The sequence below is a fragment of the Haematobia irritans genome, chromosome 3, assembly GCF_050003625.1.
Source record: "Haematobia irritans isolate KBUSLIRL chromosome 3, ASM5000362v1, whole genome shotgun sequence".
Classification (NCBI taxonomy): Eukaryota; Metazoa; Arthropoda; class Insecta; order Diptera; family Muscidae; genus Haematobia; species Haematobia irritans.
Genome location: NC_134399.1, coordinates 147,008,289 through 147,013,697, shown reverse-complemented (window position 1 = coordinate 147,013,697; position 5,409 = coordinate 147,008,289).

Below are 5,409 nucleotides of genomic sequence, written 5' to 3'. Positions count from 1 at the left end.
AAATTTTCTATAGAAATAAAATTTTTACAAAATTTTCTATAGAAATAAAATTTTGATAAAATTTCTATAGAAATAAGATTCTGACAAAATTTTCTATAGAAACAAAATTTTGACAAAATTTTCTATAGAAATAAAAATAAAATTTTGACAAAATTGTCAACAAAATAATATTTTGATAAAAATCTTCTGTAAAACTAAAATTTTGTATAAAGAAATAAAATTTTGACACAATTTTCTATAAAGAAATAAAATGTTGATAAAATTTTCAATAGAAATAAAATTTTGACAAACTTTTCTATGGTAATACAATTTTGACAAAATTTTCTATAGAAATAAAATTTTGACAAAATTTTCTATAGGAATATAATTTTGGCAAAATTTTCTATAGAAATAAAATTTTGGTAAAATTGTTATATAAAAATTTTAGTTTGAAAAACTTTTCTATAAAACTAAAATTTTGACAAAAGTTTTTATAAGAATAACATTTTGACAAAGTTTTCTATAAGAATAAAATTTTCTATAATTTTTCACGAAAAATTATCCCCAATTTGTGGAAAATCCCCAATACTGGTAACACTATTGTGGACTCAAACTATTTCTAGATACCTAACTTCAAATCTAGATGACCAAAATGTAACCACAAAAAGTTCAAAATAAGATTTTTTTATTTGTTAAAATTTTCTTCAAATTTTGATGGATTATTTTTGAATCGTGTGGCAGCATAGGCTTTAAGTCATTTATAAAGTCATGCAGTAAATTTCGAAAGTGGTATAAGTAATTTAACCTCTCAAAGCCTAATTTCCTTTTAGGTATGGTTACATCTTTCACAATCATAATAAATACTTGTTTGTTGGTACTACTTTACTGTCGAAAAATCTTATTCCATAAAACAATAATATTTTTTTAATCCTTTAAAATTCAAAACTCTAAATATCTTTAAACTTGAAATATATGACTTATACCACTTTCAAAATCACGAGTTCATATGAAAATTTTTGAGATTTTTTGCCAAGACCAGGCTAATCTAACGCAATCTATTAGCTAAAGTAGCCAAATCATAAGATCGGCTTATATGAGAGTGCAGTGTTGCCAGTATTTTTGTGGTTGTTAGCCCCAAATAAAGATACTTTCGTTCCCGAAAATCCTCAATTTTAATTAAAATAGCTTACAAAAATCCCTATATAGTTTTTATGAAAAAATAGAAAATGAATTATAATTTAAAAACTAAAAAGAAAATTAAATTTTTTTTATACCAGGTTGGAAGTAAATATTTCGAACCAAACGAAATTTTACTTCTAACTAATGAAATAATAAAATTAGTACATCAATATGAAGATGAACCGTCTTCATAATTTTTATACCGCCTTATTTATACAGGGTATAAACAAGGCGGATATAAAAAACAAATAAAATTAAAACCGATACTTCGAAACTTTTCTAATAGATTTTTTTGGTGTTGGATCGATTCAGCATATTTGTTAATCTAACCATCTAGAAAACATAGAATAATCTGCATCAATGGAAGTTGCTGCGCAATCATAGTCAAACTGCTCATTGATCGATTAAAGAGCATAATGGAATTTAATTTACATCATAGACTCATGCATGGACGATTGACTATCGCTAAGTATGATTAAGTCTATGTACCAAACACAAAACGGTTATGTTTTATATTTTGCCAAAGTGTATTTTATCTGCGATTCGGTTATGCAGGAGAATAGAATTCCCTTATTTAAAATTTTTTCTTCATTAGCTTTTCTGAGTTTGGATACTTCATTAGACTTTCGCTTGGATTAATACTCAGTCAACCCCTTATTAATTTTATCCTTCCCCAGCATGCTTTTAATTTCGTCCAAAACTAATATTAAGACAAGTAGAAAAAGAAATCAAAGCAATCTGCTAGGTGGCTGGAATAGAGCACTGATCTAGTGATTATATTTGGCCGTAGTCACCACAGTCACTTGTAACTTTATTATTAATTTTAATTAAAACACCAGAGGGCTGAAAACTGTATCGACATTTTTATCTCCCCACAGGTATCTTTATCGCCCACGCCCCGTCGTCGTCATCATTACTCCCGCCAACACCGCCACCAACACCAGCACAATAAAGAAAAAATCAGCCTCAAATATAATGATTAAGATTAAAGCGAAATATCCTGAATAGCCTAGCGAGCAAGGCGGAACTGTTATGACTGTTCGTGTCCTGTGGCAGTAATATCACTTTGCACTCATACAGATGTCCGCACACACACACAAACACAAGCGCCATTAAATTATGTTTTCGGATTTTTCGCATTAAAATTTTATTTGCGTAAATGTCCTTTTGCACCTTCTCTCATAAAGCGTAACTTGGTCATTATTATGAGCGTAGATTGTTTGTGCGTTCGGTGATTATCGCTGTAAGGGTTGGTCGTTTGGTTGCTAACTTACATACTTTCTGACGTCTGCTGAGATTTAAATTATTATCAGATAATTTATCATGAAATTCGTTGGACACTTTAATAGAGTGACTATTTTGTATTCAGGCCAAAATAAATTGACCTTTCTTTATAATGTGATCAATAATAACTGATGGAAATTTTGCCCACAGTGTTATCTTTGCATCACCATGAAAACTTTGCTTCGACAATGACTTAGTGATGGTGAGCGTACAAAAATATATGGATTGGAATAATTTGGAGAGGGAAAACAAGGAGAAACATTTCCAAGTTGAAGCTTATACAGCCTCGAGTGTAAAGAGTAAAAAAAAAAATAATGAGAATATACGGCCGTAAGTTCGGCCAGGCCGAATCTAAGGTACCCTCCACCAAGGGGGAAAAATCGACAACCATGGTGGTCTACAAAGTTATGTAATATGAGGAAATCCTGCAGGAAGCTCTTTAACAAAGCAAAGTCCACCAGATCTCCTGAGGATTGGCACGCTTACAAGAAGAATCTGAGAGGATACAAGCGAGAACTGAGAAAGGCTCAGCATAACTCTTGGAATTTATACTGCAGCATTATTGAGAATACGTCCGAGGCTTCCAGACTACGGAAGGTACTAGCATCCACTAACTCCGCTCCAGGTTTCATTAAAACATTGGAGAGCAATTGGACAACGTCCAGTGAGGAGACGCTGGAGGTACTATTGGCCACACTTTTTCCTGGAAATCAGACGGTTGAGCTATGTTCTGGCGGTGCCACAGTGCCTTAGCGGTCATTTCCTATCGAGAAAATTGTATCGGAATCTAGAATAAAATGGGCGTTAAATAGCTTTGGGCCATTTAAATCCCCCGGACCTAATGCAATTACTCCAGCGGAGTTACAAGCAGTGACTGAAAGAATTATCCCCTGGTTGACGGTGATATATAGAGGATGCACTTAGCATTTATTCCAGAAAAGTGGAGGGAAACAAAAGTCGTTTTCATACCTGAAGCGGGAAAAGCCTCTCACTCGAGTGCGAAGGATTTCCGACCAATCAGCTTATCCTCATTCCTACTTAAGAGTCTGGAGAGGATGATAGACATTCATCTTAGAAATAGCGTCGATTCAAGCATGCATACTCGAAGGGCAGGTCTACTGAGACCGCTTTGCATGAACTAGTCAGCTTTATTGAAAGCTCACTATTCATCAATGAATACACAATCGTGGCGTTTCTAGACATCGAGGGGGCACTCAATAACGTCAATCCGATCTCTATATTAAATGGACTGGCAACTCAGAATGTCGATCCATGTATACTTAGGCTGCTAAACGAACTGCTAATGAGGAGACGTATTTCGGCCACACTCGGACAAGCAAACATACAAAGGTATGTAAACAGAGGCACTCCCCGAGGAGGAGTTCTATCACCTCTTCTTTGGAATGTTGCTATAAACAAACTTCTGGTTTCCCTAGAAAAAGAAAGGATAAAAGTGGTGGCTCTAGCAGTCAGGGGAAAATTCCCATCCACAATCAGAGATGTTATACAGAGAGCCCTCCGGATGACTGAGAAATGGGTCTTGGAGTAAATTCTGCAAAGACAGAATTGGTCATGTACTGCAAAGATCGCAAAACTCTCACGGTTAAGCCCATATCCTTAGGGGTATTGAAATTCCCTTTAGTGAGTAAGCCAAATACCTTTGCCTTATTCTGGACAGGAAGCTAAACTTTAAGCTTAATATTGAAGAAAGAGCGAGAAAAGCCACGATAGCTTTGTACTCGTGCAAAAAGGCAATAGGACAAAAGTGGGGACTACAACCGAAAATTGTGTATTGGCTATACACGCCAGTGGTTTGACCTACAATGCTATATGGTATTGTAGTCTGGTGGCCGGCACTTCAGCAACCGACAGGTTTAGATAAAGTTCAGAGTATGGCGTGCTTCTGTATCTCAGGCGCATTCAGTAAGACAGGAACAGATTCCCTTAATGTCATGCTGCATCTATTGCCTTTAGACATTTTGGCCAAACAGTCAGCTGCAACAACGGCTGTGCGGATGCGCGAGCTATCGCTGTGGTCGGAAAAATGTTACGGTCACAGTTCGGTCCTCAAAATTATGCCAGATGTGCCTAACGTAGTGAATTATTCTTTGGTGAGACCACTTTGCGACAAAAAAGTTTGAAACTCTAATTCCCAACAGTGAGGCGTGGTGCACACAGACTCCGGGGAATAAACGATATATAGACTTCAACACTGATGGCTCCAAATTGGATGGACAAGTGGGTTTCAGAGTATATTCTAAAGATCTGGAACTTCGAAAAGCGGAAAGATTACCTAATCACTGTAGTGTTTTTCAAGCTGATATATATTGGCAATAAAAGAGGTGGCGAATTGGCTGAGAAGTAATGTTCCAAAAAATGTTGGCATTAATATATATACTCAGACAGTCAACCTGCAATAAAATCCTTGGACTCTGTGTTCCTTAACTCGAAAACGGCCATCGACTGCCGCAAATATCTCAACGAGATGACTGAGCAGTACAATATTCACCTAATATGGGTGCCTGGCCATAGGAACATACCGGGGAACTGCGAAGCAGATGAGTTAGCAAGGCTAGGAACTACCTTACATATTCCAGGGGAACTAAAATATGTTGGTATGTCTTTGGCTACCTGCAAGCTCTTACTGCGTGAGAAGGCTGCCATGATGGCAAATGTTCGATGGGAGAATTGCAAGGGTTGTAACGACACCAAGCAAATATGGCCCCATTTAAAATTGAACCGTACACTAGATATGATAGTGTTCTCAAGACGATAGATATCACTACTGATGTCTGCTATAACGGGTCGCTGCGTGATAGGCGAATTTAAAAAAACTATTGGTGCGAAGTATAATGACTACTGTATGAGCTGTCATGATGCGGAGGAAAAGGAATCAATTAAACACCTCTTGTGTGAATGTCCTGCATTTTGTGTAAGGCGTAAGCGAATTTTAGGGGCATATAGCTT